At 42.9% G+C, this 15,045-nt stretch overlaps 1 protein-coding gene across 2 annotated transcripts in view; it reads left to right on the forward strand.

The window, feature by feature from the left end:
* The first annotated feature begins 2,448 nt into the window (after positions 1 to 2,448).
* SCAF11 (SR-related CTD associated factor 11) overlaps positions 2,449 to 15,045 on the forward strand; it is a 50,609-nt gene continuing 38,012 nt past the window's right edge. For both annotated transcript variants that reach the window (XM_058804967.1, XM_058804968.1), the window contains exon 1: positions 2,449 to 2,626. The gene's annotated coding sequence lies outside the window, so the exon portion shown is untranslated. The remainder of the gene's footprint in view (positions 2,627 to 15,045) is intronic.

Below are 15,045 nucleotides of genomic sequence, written 5' to 3' on the forward strand. Positions count from 1 at the left end.
TTCTGGGAAGAGACATCCAACTGGACAGGACTGTCCTTCAGCCCTGACTGGACTGGAAACATCTGCAGGCTGGAACTTCGTGTACACATAGGAAAACTAAAGACATATTTGCCAGAACTGGCAGGAGGAAAGTCACAGATGTCTGTCACACTTTCCCCCCATCATAAACAGTGTACAGAACACATCCATCTCAAAAGGTGAGTGAGAGAGGGCCAGTTGTGTGAGTAGCCATAAAGGCCAGTGCTGGGATGGATGTGAGACAGACAATCAGAGGATCAAACGAAAGTACAGACAGCACATCAGAGGTGATGAGTGTTTCTCTTTGCATTCCTCCCTCTCACAGATATTTCTCTTCAGCTTGCCTGGCTCTTCTGTGAAACATGATCTGTGCAGCACAAGTGGGTGACAGCAACATCTTCATGACTTTTGGCAGAAACGGTGAAGTCCAGCCCCTCTCTGCACCTGTGAGCCCCAAGTGACTTAGTAAACATTTTAATTAAAAGATTCAACAGTAATAAACAGTAACATACAGTAGCTGTGTACAGTATGCCCTCCTTGTGTAGTCAAAACACAGCACTTGTGTTTGTAACAAAGCTTTCTTTAGTGCCAATTTTCCTAACACCTTATTCCTTTATTTATATAATCCCATTGAAGAATTTGAGGAATTTATTAACCTTAATCATTTTAAAGTCAGACTTACTTTAAACATTTAATCTCCATTCCTAAATCTATGTTTTCCAGTATTTTTCAACTATAGGAGTAGTCTTACTTCTTATTACATTTCCCTGCAGCCTTCCAATAACATGGTCTTTTCCAGCCTTCCTGTCACTCTTCTTACATTCTGTCCCACAGCCTGCTCTTACTTAATTCAAGTTCTTCTGATATGATCCCAAGTTAATACTCTCTCAGCAATCATGCCAACTAATAAGGTATCATAACTCTTGATAAACTGACACATTTTACCCTATTCAGGCCGTGACTTCATTGTGAACACAAGGAGACACTAAACCAAGCCTGCGTATTTGGGGTGTGAAAAACGCCAATCACTTGTTTCTAAAATTTTAAAAGTTTAATAGTAATAAAATGGTTACAAAAATAGTAACACAACTAGAGTAATAATAATTTGGACAATTTGAATTAGGACAATATGAGACAATAGAGTCAAAGAGTTACAGATGTCTGGTACATTTTTCTGGGCAGCACGAGTCTGAAAAAGGACACCCGTTAACAAAGGATTAACCCTTAAGAACAACAGCCTGTTGCATATTCACACACTTCATACATGATACATAAATTCCATTCAAATACAGGATTCTGTCTGGTCATCGTCAACTTCTTCCTCTGAATCCTAACAGCGCCTTTGAGGCGGGAATAAGTTCGTTTCTTCTGATAACAGGGCAATAAATTCTTGTTCTCTGAAAGATTTAGGTGTCCTGTGGCTGCTATCTCGCTGCGAGCTCCTTCTTCAAAAAAAGTATCCTACATAGCATAGTTTCTATTTTAACATGTTTTATAACCTAAAGCTATATTGAACACACTACTTAAAAGAATTAATATAGCATTACTTTCTAACAAAACACAACACATATAATATTCATTTTAATATTTGCGAAAAGCCAATCAGAAAATACAGGCATTTTTCCTGCCGTTTGTGGCTATAGCAGGTGCGCTGCCCTGGGGGTTCAGCTGCGGGCTCTCCGCGGCGCTTCCCACCATCCGCCGCCTCTGAGCCCGAGCTCCGCTGCTCTGGGCCTGGCAGCGCTGTGATGCAGCCGGAACGGGGCAGCGCAAAGAAGCGGCAGCTGCGCTGAGCTGCTTTCCCGGCTACCATAATGAGGACGTAGGGCACCACGGCAAACTCTTTTAACATAAGTGCCTACGGAAATGTCGGCGGATGAGACGTCACCGTGTCCGTGCGCCCGCAGGCCGCGGCCAGCACGAACCGCCGCTGACTGCGCGGCGCCGTGGGGCCCCGCGTACCGCTTCCACTCCCTGCGGGGCCGGACCGACGCCGCCCGCCACACCCTCTTGTGGTCACGGGGCTCCGTCCAGTGCGCCTGACTGAGTTACAGCGCTGCAATTACTGCTACTGACAAAATAAATTAAATAAATTAACGTTTGGCACTCGGGGACGCCCCGCGTCGCAGAAACATGACGTCACCGGCCGCGCAGCCATGTGTCGGCCGCGCCCGCCGTGCCGCCACCAGAGGGCGCCCCCGCCCGCGGCGCGCGGCCCCGCCCCGCCTCGTCCCCGCCCCCCGCCTCATTGGCGCCCGGCCGGGGCGGGGCCGCCGGTCACGTGCCCTTCCCCCGCCTTCCCCGCCGGGCGGTGCTGGAGGACCTATCCCATAATGCTCCCTGGGGGCGGCGCGGGGCAGGCTGCAGGCGTCTCTCTGTGCCGCCGGGGCGCCGCCTCTGCCGGAGCGGAGCAGCGCCCCCGCCCGGGCCCCGCCGGCGCTGCCGCCGCGCTCCCCGGCCACGCGCGGACATGTGGCGGCGCGGCGGGCGCTGAGCGCGCGGGACCCCGCGAGCCCCGGCAGCCCCGAGGCGGCGGAGGGGGCGCGGGCAGGCGGACTCGCCGCTCTCTGCGGGGCAGAGACCGCGCCGGGGAACGCCGCGGCGCCAGGTGAGCACCGGCGGTTGCTGCCCGCCGCCTCCCTCGGGAATTTCCGCGCGGCGAGGGGAAGTGCTCGGGGCCACGGGCCGGGCGCTGGCGGGCCGGGAGGGGAGGGCAGGCTGGAGGCGGTGCGGTCCCGCTTCGGCCGGGGCCTTCGCCCCCGCGCGGAGCCCGCCGGGCCGGGGCGCTCCCGCCGCTCGGTCGGGCTGGGGCGGAGTTTGCTGCCGGCTCCGGCCGCGTTTTCCCCCCTTCCCTCCCCTCCCCACCCCTCCTCGCCGCCCGCGTCGTGGCGCCGAGCGGGAGCCCGGCCCGGCCCGGTGCTGGCGCTCGGTGGCCGCGGCGAGACGCGGGTCCGGCTGCCGTGCCCGCCGGCCCCCCTGGGGCGGGAGGGGAAACAAAGCGGGGCGGCCGGGGCGATCCGCCGGCCCGCTCCGTGCCGAAAGCTTTTGAGAAGCCGCACCGGGAGGAGCCGCAGCCCTGCCCGCTGACCCGGGAGCCGGGCTGAACAAAGATACGGCCCGCGGAGCGCCGCCGGCCCTCTGCTCCCGGTGGGGTGGGCGCACGACCGGGCGCCTGGAGCTGTGAACACCGGCGGGTTTTGCTGGAGGAGCGGCTCCTGCGAGCTGAGAGTTGCGGAGGAAGTTGCACGGAGAGGCTCAGCTCAAAGCCCAGCTCTGCTTTTGTGCTGCTCTGGGATCGCGACTTAGACATCAGCAAAGTTGCGCAGGGGGAGCGCTGGAGCCTGGAAGCAATTTACCGAGCCACTGAGATAATCTCCAGTTCTTGAATTTTATAGTACATGGTGTCCTAGTTTCTTTTTTTTTTTTCCCCTTTGGTGAGTATTAAAGAATATTATTAGCCTGAGCCCAAAATGTAAGTCATCTTTGACAGTCCAACTTCACATTTATAACTTCAAAACAAAGCAGCATTGTTAGGACTAAAATCTGTCCCCGCCCTCTCACGATGTTTTGCTCTTAGACTACTAATTAATTTTAAAGTCTTAGGGAGAATGAGATAACAGAGAGAAAGGCCGGGTAGTTACCGTGTGTTTAGTATCAGTAACTAGGTGCTGTTGGCAAAGAATAATTTATTTAAAATGTCAGGAGACAGTTAAGGCTGTGCCCATCTAAGTAATTATTATATGATGGATTGAAATGTCTGTGATTATTGAATAGCTGTTTTAAGTTTGGAATTTTATAGCTTCAGTAACCTTAAAGGGAAATCTAGCTAACTGAGTGTCCAGTGTGAAGTTTGTAGATCACTGATGTGTTGGGGGCTTTTGATTTTCTTTGCAGTGGATCATAGTTTTAAGTATAATCTGACTTAAATTTTACTATGTAGGTGTTCAGAGCCTTACACAGGGGAGAGTCATTTTGTCATGATTTCATTTGCTCTTAGCAGAAATAAGCTGTAGGCTTCTTGAAATGACAGAGTGACAAAAACTTGCTGTTATTTGGTTGATTATATGTGATAATCCATGTCTCATCTTTTTTAACTGGAAAAGCTGTATTTAGAAACTCATAGTATTAAAAGAAAATGAATAGCATCCTCTTTAGTGGCATGGAAAATACTTGGAAATCATCCCAAGTAGTTTTTCAAGTATTTCCTTTAACAAGGAATACAGTGTTTGATTTTGTGATTGCCTAAGATGAGACGTATTGGAGGTGGGGAGGCTATTTAGGCATTTAGTCAGAACATTACATTTTTTTAAGCTTTCTCTTCAGCAGTTTACATTTGCTGATGTGTCAGCTTTCAGAGTGACAAATTACACAAATAAAAAACTATGACACTTTTTTTTTTGTGTATCACTGACCTTAAAGTCTGCTTTGGAATGAGCAGAGCAGGTAACAGCTTTGTGCCTATGTGAGGAAATCTGTCTCCCAAATGGTCGTGGAAGTGAATGTTGTTTCTGACCTTCTTGCATAGCAGCAATCCTGGGTTGCCTAGTTTTTACCTCATTTTGGGTTGCCTTTGGAAACAACTCTCCAAAGTTGCATGGTATATGGTGAATGTTTTGGCCGTGATTTTATGGTTCTCCATCACATGTGAAGGTTGACTTTGTTGCATATGTGCAGATTGTTGAGTTTGACCCAGTGGGCAGTTGTAAGTTTATCTTATTCTCCAGTTAGTCAGCTATTGCCTTGGAAACATCTAGATGAGGAAGAGTTTCTCTGTGCTCTCAACTGGCTGTAGTTTGATGCAGCTGTTGCATGGCTTCCTGCCCCTGGTTTTATAAAACTTGCAGACAGTTCTGCTCATCATACAGGATTGCTCTTTTCAGGTTACATGGTTTTTGGTTTTATCCTGTTACCGGGTTTCTTTGCAGAATCTTCTCAGTCTTCTGCTGTCCCGAGTACTAAAAAACCTGTGCAAAAACTTTAAATTACTTAAATTTGCTTTATATAGTAATTAAAGGGTAATTTATCTTTCAAATAATGATGTATTTAAACATACTTTATATTAATAGAGGTGGAAATACCACTGCTGGTAAAAGCTTGTAGGGTTGACTTGCCATACCTACAGCAAAATTCTTGAAGACTGGCTTTCTGTCAGTCTGCTGTTCAGTGTTCAGATTTTCTTTGCCAACAGTCTAAGGTGAGGGACAAAAACTGTCTTTCCAGGTAATACCTATAAAAAACATGCAGAACAATTCCTCATGATGGCTAAACTGACTATTTAGTGCTGTCAAGCATTGTTATCAGTTTTTCTGAGTGAATTTTTAAATGGTTATAGTTAATGTGCTAAACCCTTTAAAAAGGCTGAAGTAGATTTTATAAATCTTGACATTGTCCAGTTTTTCTGCCTTTTTTTAAATCACAGGTTGGAGGTAGAGTATTAAGCATCCTCTGTACTCATCAATGCCAGCGATCTCTAAGTGCACATCCTTTTGAGCGCTTCAAAACAAGGGCTGTTCATGGCTGTTCAGCAATGTAGACACATTTTGTTTCATCTGTTTGTACTAGTCCACCTTGCCCTGAAAGGCAGTGAGCTTGATTGCAGGGTCTGTGTGCAGTGATATTGTATCTTCCCTAGTTGTTTAGTCTTTTCACCCAGCTGGTGAGGATATGGACACAATTTGCAAGAAAGTTGCTTAACTTTGATACCCTGAACCGATTGATTCTCTTCTGTAGCAACATAGCTACAGTCATGAAGTAGCAAAGGGAGGGCCCTAGCTGTAAAATGGAAGGTGAGTGTACCTCTACCTTTCTGTTAGCTAAAGCTGCAGCTCTGCTGTCTCAAACAGCTGTGTTTGAGAGGTTTGTCACCTCTGCATCTGGCTCTGGTGAAGCACCAAAGGCCTGATGAGGGTGATGCCTTGGAAGGGCTCTCAGGTTGAATGTACATAATCTGTAAGTGCCCCACACCACATCCAAAAAGTAGTTTTTTCTCTGCTGGGAGCTTTAAAAAAAACCAACCAACTGTCTGGGTTTAATTCAGCCTGGCTTTTAGTGGAGGCAGAGGAAGCCACAGAGGCTGGTTCTGAGAGAGAAGCTCTGTGAAACTTGTACTATGTCCAGCAGAGCCAAACCCTGAAGGCTCTGATGGTGGCCATAATGGGTGGCCTAATTAGAGAAGCGGGTAACACCTCTGTGATGACATCTTTAAGAAAAGGAAAAGCCATGCAAGGCAGCTGCTGGGGCCATGCTGCCAGGGGCCATCCTGGCACCACAAGTGGCCACACAGCCAGGACCGTGCAGCCAGGGCTGTCTGGGCATGGTCTGTGGTGAGCTGTGCTTGCTTGGCAACTTTTAACCAGCCGTGCTGCAGGCAGAAGGGCAGGGGTGGCAGCAGCTTCTCCTTTTTGGTGCCCTGCATGAAAAGAGGTGCTGAATGGAGCCAGCGGCCAGTGCTGCCCATGCAGTGCTGGAGGGGACACATGGCTGACAGCAAGGGGCACAATGAGCAATTCCCTGATGTGGAGCCCAGATGGGATCAACCTTTCAGCACTACAAAACCCCGTAAGAACTTTTGGATTGGTTGAACTTGAGAGCAAACAAACCTACAAATAACAGTTCTCTCCTGAGTCAGAGAAAAGGAAAAGGTAAAGACACGTGAGGAGAACACAATGGAGACAGTAAGGTCCTTGAAAGGAGGGAGTGGGAGGAGGAGGTGCTCCGGACATCGGAGCTGAGACTTTTCTATAAGCTGAGGTTTTCAACAAACTGTTTCCCTGTAATTCATTAGGTTCATGGAGGGATGTAGAGGTCTGCTTGCAGCCCATGGGAAAAGGTGCTCATGCTGGAGCAAGTAGATGCTGAAAGGCTGTAATCTTGTTGGGAGCTCAAACAGAGAGATAAAGGACCCTTGCTTCCAAAGTAGAGCAGCTCATCCTCAAAAGACTAGCCCCCTTGAACTAATGACCTACGAAAAACAGTTGTGGGAAAACTATTTGCCTGTGGGAGGAACTCGCTTTGCAGCAGGTCAGGCAGGACTGCCACTCGTGAAAATTAAAACCACGCTAGAAAAGTTCACAGAGAACTGTCTCCTGTGAGGAGCACCCCGTGGCACAGCAGATAAAAACCAAACTCCTTTCCCTAATCAAACTGAAGATTCTTTTAAAAAATAACAAACTGACTAAAGACGCCCATGTTTTGTCTCTGCTGTTGGTGGGAAGGAAGGAGGGACTGGAGGGAGGAACAAGGTGTTCTAGAGGTTTATCTTGGTTCTCAGTATTCTCTTTTAAGTCTGTTAATAAATTTTCTTTATACTGTTTAAGCCTATTTTGCCCCTTAGTGTTTTCTCCTAATTGTTATCTCAACCTATGAGCTCTTCAGTTTTTCTTTCCCCTTCCTCTTGTCAACTATAGCAGAAGAGAATGAGTGTATAGTTTTTGTGGGTGCTTGGTGTTTAGCCAGTGTCAAATCATGACACTAAAAAAAAAAATTAGGAAAGAGGAAGCTGCCTCTTCTTGAAAGATTTAACTTTCCTATGTCCTTTTATTGCAGTGCATCAAGTTTCCTAAAGCCTTGCAGTTGGAGAAACAAATCAAATATAATTGTGGAAGTTGTCACTTCTAAACTTGGGAAATTGTTAACTGACTTCACAAAGGACTATCAAAATACTGCATTTAATTTATTCAGGAAACAAATACATACACACACCCACCCCTATGTAGGCATTGTACATCTATGTTTTATATTTGTGTATGTTTTGCTAGGTTGAATATTTTCACCTATTTATTTTTTATTAGCAGGTTATGCTATCTTAAAATTTTATTTTGATGAAATTATAGTATTGTTCTTTCTTTTTTTTCCTCTGTGAGAACACAGAATTGGAATTTGAACTCAAAAGTATTCTGCCATAGCAAAAATGAAAAAGTAACATTTTAATTTTATGGTTCTGTGATTGGTGGTATTTCTTCTTAACTTACTAAGATTTTCAGATTTTGCCTGTGCACATATATATATAAATATAGATGCGTGTGTGAATAAAAGAATATGTAGAGAGAATTGGGAACTAGAAATGTTTTCCAGTAGCTGTTTTCTAAAGCCTAATAAACTGCAGTATCTGAGCACTTTTTCTAAAAGACACTAATAATGTCTCCATGTGTTTTGTAGTTTAAGGATTGGTGAGCTCACTTTAAAATGCAATGGTTAGGGGGGAAATTACTGCTTAACCGTGATCTGCTTTTACAGGTACTATTTATGAGTAAACCTGAGTGATGCATTTAGTGGTATACTTGAAACTTTTTCAAGCAAGTACAAAATTGCTTGGAAATGTCAATTGAGTTAACCCTTGCTGTCTCTGGCTTGCTGCCTGGCTTTTGTTAGACTGCCAGCAGTAATAAAGAACGTGAAATTCCGTGTGATCAGTGTCTGATAAAAGTCTTCATCTCTGTCCATATCAATACAGGCCAAAACTGGAGCAATGAAAACTTGTGCTTTTCTTGCTATGCCACAGGAGAGATGGAGACACTTACATGAAAATGAGTTGAACTGATATTAAAAATCTGGATGTTGAGGTAGAATCTGAAGGTAGGCTTGTGCTCTTGCTATTCAGAGTGAATAACTTCAGCAGTTCTGGACATAGGAGGGGCAATGAAATTCTCCCATGCTTTCCATATAGCTACTGAATAAGCACTTTCTATATGCAGTTTTGCTTATCTAAACCGTTCTTAGTTTATCAATTGTTAGGTAAGAGGTAGTGACCATTGTGGATAGATGGGTGTAACAAAAAGTAATTGCAAGTCCTGTGAAACAGCTGGAGGAAATCAATCTGTTAGGGCTACCTTGAGCTCATTGGAGTTTTGGTTTAGAGATGTTACCAAATAAAGATACTTCTAACGGAAGTAAAATATATTCTTCTCTCTAAAGCTATGCAGTTTTGATTTTTAAGATGCAATTTCATCTAAGCAAGAAAGGTACCTTATGCAAGTCTTGGATAAGTTAGCAGGTTCCAGTGGTTATTTGTGGCTCTTATTCTGGCAAGAAACTTTGAATGACAGTGGAGTTCCTGGCTGTGGGGAACTTCTAGTGTTGTTAACATGGAAAGCTTAAGTTCTTTTTGCAATGGCATAGAATAACAATTGTAATAAAGCCTATGTTGGTCACTTAAGAATTCACTGTAAAGTACTGTTGTGTTATAGATAATTTCTTGATGCCATATATAGGGTGAAGCCAAAAAGGGGATTAGCATGACTGTCTATTAGACTCACTTCACAAATTGGAAGGAAAGGTGATGGAGTTCAGGCTGTATTTTCCAGCTCAGATCTGAGGTTGCCATCTTGCATTAGTAGTTTGTTACCTTTCTTTGCATTGATGTTCATATTAAGAAGGACCTTTTCTTACAAACCTGTCTTCTGTTCCTGGCTGGGGTTTTCTAACTTTATTTTAGCTGTCTTGAAAGTTATTGCTGAGTAAGGACTGTGAAAACAAAATCAACAGTAATTGAAACTGCTTACTCCCCATCTATTTGCTACTTCTGAAATGGCATTCAATGCATTGTTATTCTACAGATATTGTTGGAGATTTTGTACAAAATACAATTACGCTTAAAATTATTATAGTAGTAATAAATCCTTCTCAGGCTCTCTTTTTCCACAAATACAGCATTTCTTTTTGTTCACGTTTTGTAAGAGGTTAGCGTAGGTCTTTGACCTGAGCTTATGAAATGCTGTTATTCCAAGCAAGAAGGAGCTCGAGGACTGTGTTTTTGACACCATAGCTTTCATCTAGTGTGGTTTTTTTAAGTGTATGCCTCAGAGAGGCAACATGTGCTTTTAAATGGATATGTTATTTCTTCTCTTTTGTTTGTTTTTGACTCAGTGTCTGTATATTTTACTTGTAATGGTAATTTTTTTTTGCAGAAATGCAATTTTTAAAAATTGTGGACGTGTCATAAACATGATACAAGTCTAAACCCTTGATTTGATGTTTCAAATGAAAGAACAGCATGCTTTTAATGGAGGACTCAAGTTCAGGGTATTTTTATCAAGGCTGTGTCTATCGTTCTATGCAGTCTTCTGTAGTTCTTTTTATTTCCCATGAAAGTTAAACCATAAAGTTATAGGGAGCCCTGTGCATTACATAAATTTTGTTAAAAGAATGTCCTTCATTTTGCAGGGGTTGAACATGCAGAAGCTAAAAAATAGGAGTACTGTGGTTTAGGTAAAAGAAAAAATAGTGGTAGTCTGTAGTTGGACAATTACATTCTGTTTTTCTTCCTTTGCTGCATTTGTCCTTTTTGTCTACAGCTTGAGATGCTTCTCTAATTACCTAACACTCTTATTCTGTTTCCCCATTACTTTTTGCATCTTAAATATGCTTCTTGCTGCTGCCCCAGAGCTTTTAATTTGAGCTCAGTCTTACTCCATCAGTTTTGCCCATCATTTTTCCTTCCCCTCTTAAAAAGTCTCATTCACTGCTTCTGTCTTTGCAAGGTCTCCTGGTTCAGCTCCTGCATCCCTGATGTTTGAGTCTGGCTATTTGGGTATGATTAGGATGGTATTAAGAAAAATAAAGATAGTCTTTCTAGTTTCTTTAGCATCAGAGAGATGACTGCAACAAGTCCTGCTGTGTTGCCATAGCAGTGGCTGAAGTATGCTCATTCATCTTGTGGGAATGTTGTATGTGCTGTGTAGCAGTGGGATAGGAACTTCAAATTATTTGTGTATGCTTAGCACGGATCAAGATTGTGGGGGGAAAATTAAATGCAACGACTAGCAAAGATTTACTGACTAAATACAAACCTTTTATTCCCCCCAGATCTGTGACATGGCTCTATTTGGAAGGGTTACGTGTGTGGAAATCATGTTCTTACTCTCCGTGACCCACTGCCAAATATTTGCACTTTGGTGGAAAGCATGAAAATGCTAGTGCTTCCAAGTGGCTAGAAAAAAGTACATTAAAAAAACAACCCTGTTCTAGGAAATGGCAGAGCCATTTTTGCTGACTTTGGTATGTAATGCTATCCCTTCCAGCTGCAAAAGTATGCATGTGACTAAGGAGCCTGAACAGCAGAAGGCAAGGTCCTGAGTTTAAGCTGATTGGATTTAGTTGCTTAAACCATGTGCACTTTGAAAATAGTACCTAATGCCTAATGAGTTCCTGTTATTTGTAAATTTCAATTTCACTCAGTTTAGTCACAGACTACTATGAAGAAACACCAAAGTGCTGAATTCTAGATTTTGTGACAGCGTATGTACGTTATTTTCTCTTTAATATTTTTTGTATTATGGTAATTACTACAGTGTTTCAGTGATTTGTTGTCAGGATATGAAATGTTGTGACTTAGCCAGTGGCAAACACGTGTTCTTCCTACAGGGTGGTTGTGGTGTAGTGCTTCTTCTGTTGAGCGTCTTATCATACACATGCATGCACAGGAGAGACAGCAGCACAGTGCACATTGCTTTCTCTTCAAAATACTGGCTTGGAAAGAAAAATAAGGTGGGCTTTTAATTTCTGTGAATACATATTTCATCACCTTGTATCAGTATTTAAAAGGTTTTATTCATCCTGTCTTCTGTATAAATGAAGCTGTTTTTTCCCAAGGGACTTAACTACAGCTCCAATGAATGTTTCTTCCTTATGGCTATTATGAGCCCAGCTGTGCACTTCTGTAAGGATTACGTCTGGAATTGACTTGTATAATTCAGAACATGTTTGGGAAGCAGTGTTATCTGTGCAGACTTATTGAGGAATTACCCTCCAAGATTGCCTTAGTTTAGCATGTAGGGAAGCTGCACAGCTTTGCCCTTTTGCATTGTCAAGAGCTGACAGAGACTTGAGTAACATAATTTGTCCTCTAGCAGAACAGGAAAGAGTTTTCTCACAGACTTGAGAAGTGTCACTAAAGAGGCAGCTGGGACATAAGCATAATTTGATATTACAGGTTAGATTGATCAGCTGGGAGCATATACTTTGAATCAAATGAAGCATTGTGACAACTTAACTCCCCTAAGTGCCTTTTTTTGTTTTTATTCTGTTCCTTGCTGACTGGCAAGTTTAGCTTTATCTGGTTTTTTGGTCTGCAAATTGAATTTACCTAAACACAGGGCCATCTTGGTTGTCAGTGGTCACCCTGAAACACACTGATAGTATAGAGGTGCCACATAGTTATACTTTGACATGTAATGCCACATGGTCTTATGAGCTAACCTTACTGCTGCTGCCAGATACTGAAAATCTTGTGGGATAGTTGATGTACAGTGACTTGTGTACTTTAGCAGATTTCTCCACAGTTTATTATTGCCTTTAAAACAAGTTCAGGAGAGATCCTAAACTTCTGCTAACCATTCTACCTTTTTACACTGTCCAGTAAACAGAAGTTCAATCTGATTTGTAGCAGCACTTCAACACCCAGCATTCTGTAAAAGACATGGTGTCCTCACAGTTTGTAGAATATTCTCAAATATGTGAGGTCATATTAAATGGCATTTTTCTTACTACTCTTATTTTTTTGCTTAAGTCTTGCAGGTACTCTTTTGTTAAACTTCATTGAGGAGCACTGCCTATTCCACTGATTTGACAAGATCTGTACTGCAGGTTTTTGAAACAGTTTATAAGCATTATATATAGGAAGGAGATTACCATGTGTGTGTTTGTGTGTCCACTGTAAGGTTCTTTCTTAAAACTCTTGATTTTCTGGATGGTCAGATAGGTTGCTGAGGGATAGTCACTGCACCTGAGTCACTGCAGCAGTTCTCAAGCACATTTTGATGGAGTTGTGCCTGCCTTCCCTGTTTAGGAGGCAGTTTATGGTGTTGTCCTGTCTGGTGCTGACTGGACATGAGTGAGTGTTTGCAGCTGCTGTTTGTGTTGTTATTGTTGGTTGGGCCACAAAAAATGGACACATTGATTTTAGTAGGTACATAGCTGTAGCCACAGCATCTGTAATTGATGTATACATGTCAGTATCTTGCTGCTGGATTGTGGGAAGTCTGAGGATAATATCCACTGTGTTGCTTTGGGTGGGGGTGGCTTTTTTTTGGTTTTTTGTGTAGGGAGGGAGAAGAGCAACAGACAGCAGTGTGCTGTTTAGTATGGTATAGTTCTAGCCATTTGGCTTTGGTAGTTTCCTCCTGTGACTTTACCTTGCATTTTCATGGACCTGGCAGCTGATCTAGCTAGGTATTGCTGTGTCCTTGAAGGGGGTGCAGTTTGACAACAAAATCTGAGCTTTTTTTGCACCTTACTGCTGTCAAAAGGGGCAATGCCTTTTTATGTCTTCCCTGCCTCATTCTGTCACTTGCAATGTCTTTGGACCCCTATGGCTCTTAGTGAGTCTGCTCACCATCACTGGTGGTGAGAAACATAGCTGCTTCTTTGGGTGGCAGCAAGCTGTCAGCTCTCTTGGGTAATTGCATCCTTAGAGGGTCTGGAAAGAGTCTTTAAATCAGCAGTATCTCCTTGCCTGAATAGCAGTGATTCTTTCCAAGACACTGGATCTACATGAATAGGCTTAAACCACCTATAGAAAAAGATTTCTCTCTTTATTCCCCAAGGCAGAGCACTGGTCTTTCTTTCTCTTCATCTTTGTTGGTTCTATTGGATTTGATTTGGGAATGCAGACAAGGTGCAATTTGAGCTTACAAAGAGTAAAGATCCTTTTTAAAAGCTTGCTTTTGAGTGCCACTGTAGGTTTTATTCTCACTAATGTGCTGGACCAAGAGATTTTACTCAAAGAAGAAAATCCAGGATAAGTGCTTCCAGATTCTCAATGTAGCCCTCATTTATTGAAGGGCAAACAACATTACTCAATTGTCACTTGAAGCAAGTCTACCTTCCAGGCCCTTCTGACAAATCAGATGTTTTTCCAAATAAAAAATAAAACAACTGTGAAGGTGCTTGATGTATTTAGACAAATACCCAGTAATGTGGTTTTTTTCCTATTCTGTTTTTTGGTGTATGTGTTACGTTAGACATAGTGATACAAGTAGGTCAAAAGCTTTTCAAATGTTCAACTGCTCTTGGAAATTATAAGTTTTCTCAGCCCATCTCTTAGACAGCATACAAGTTCTGGCAAAATGTTTAAAATTTTTCATCAGCAGCTGAACGTGTTCCCAGTAATGGTCCAGAGATTAGGATGAGCCCGTATGAGGAGCTTCAGAGGATACATGTTCTGTCATTAACTACTAAAACTACAATAACAAAAACCACCACCAACAAAAATCTGGTTTTGTGAATGTGACTAGTTGTTGAGGTTTGTTTTCTTTAAAAACATATTTGCTGAGGGAGTGGCTTAAACATCTTTCCCAGGTTTCTTAATGACCATGAAAATTAATAGGGAGAAACAGTCCTTCCTACTACTGCCCAAGAATTTGATGGGACTAAATGGTGTTATTCTTGTTAATTAAGCAAATAAATTCTGTGGACTAAATATATGTCTGACTGTTGTTTCATAACTGAAACTGATTGTTTCTTGAGTTATTAAAAAATCAAAATACAACTAAGAGTCCCCCAAATCCTTTTAAAAGTAAAATATTTTTAATAGTAACAGAACAGTCTAAGTTAATGCTACTCTGTTAGTGCAACGTGTATCTAAAAAGCCGAAAGTTTGATTACCATTGTTTCTTGAGTTAAATCTGTTGCAGAAATGAGTAAGTGCAAAATGATGTCCAAGATAGCTTTCTCACTGGAGACTTCATTACATGTGTTGATTTCCATCCCCCCTTCCAGCTGAACTGGGGTACTTGTGTGTAGACAAGTCTCTAGACTGTTAGTGTGGTTGAGGAAGAGTGCCTTTAGTTGTTGCATTATATTTACAGGGTATAAAGAATGGTTGTAAAGACTTTGTTTTGTAGTTAGGCAAAAAGGAGGCATGTGCTAATTTCATGCGTCGCTTATAACTAGGCTTCTGTAATTTTTTTAATCCAATGCTTTTTCTATGTCTATTTAAGATTATAATATAATACATCCATTGAGAAATTAAGAGGCATGACTTTGAACAAACCAAGTCTTTTCTTTCCACATGCACAATGAATTAGTGTT

Source organism: Ammospiza caudacuta, chromosome 5, assembly GCF_027887145.1.
Source record: "Ammospiza caudacuta isolate bAmmCau1 chromosome 5, bAmmCau1.pri, whole genome shotgun sequence".
Lineage (NCBI taxonomy): Eukaryota > Metazoa > Chordata > Aves > Passeriformes > Passerellidae > Ammospiza > Ammospiza caudacuta.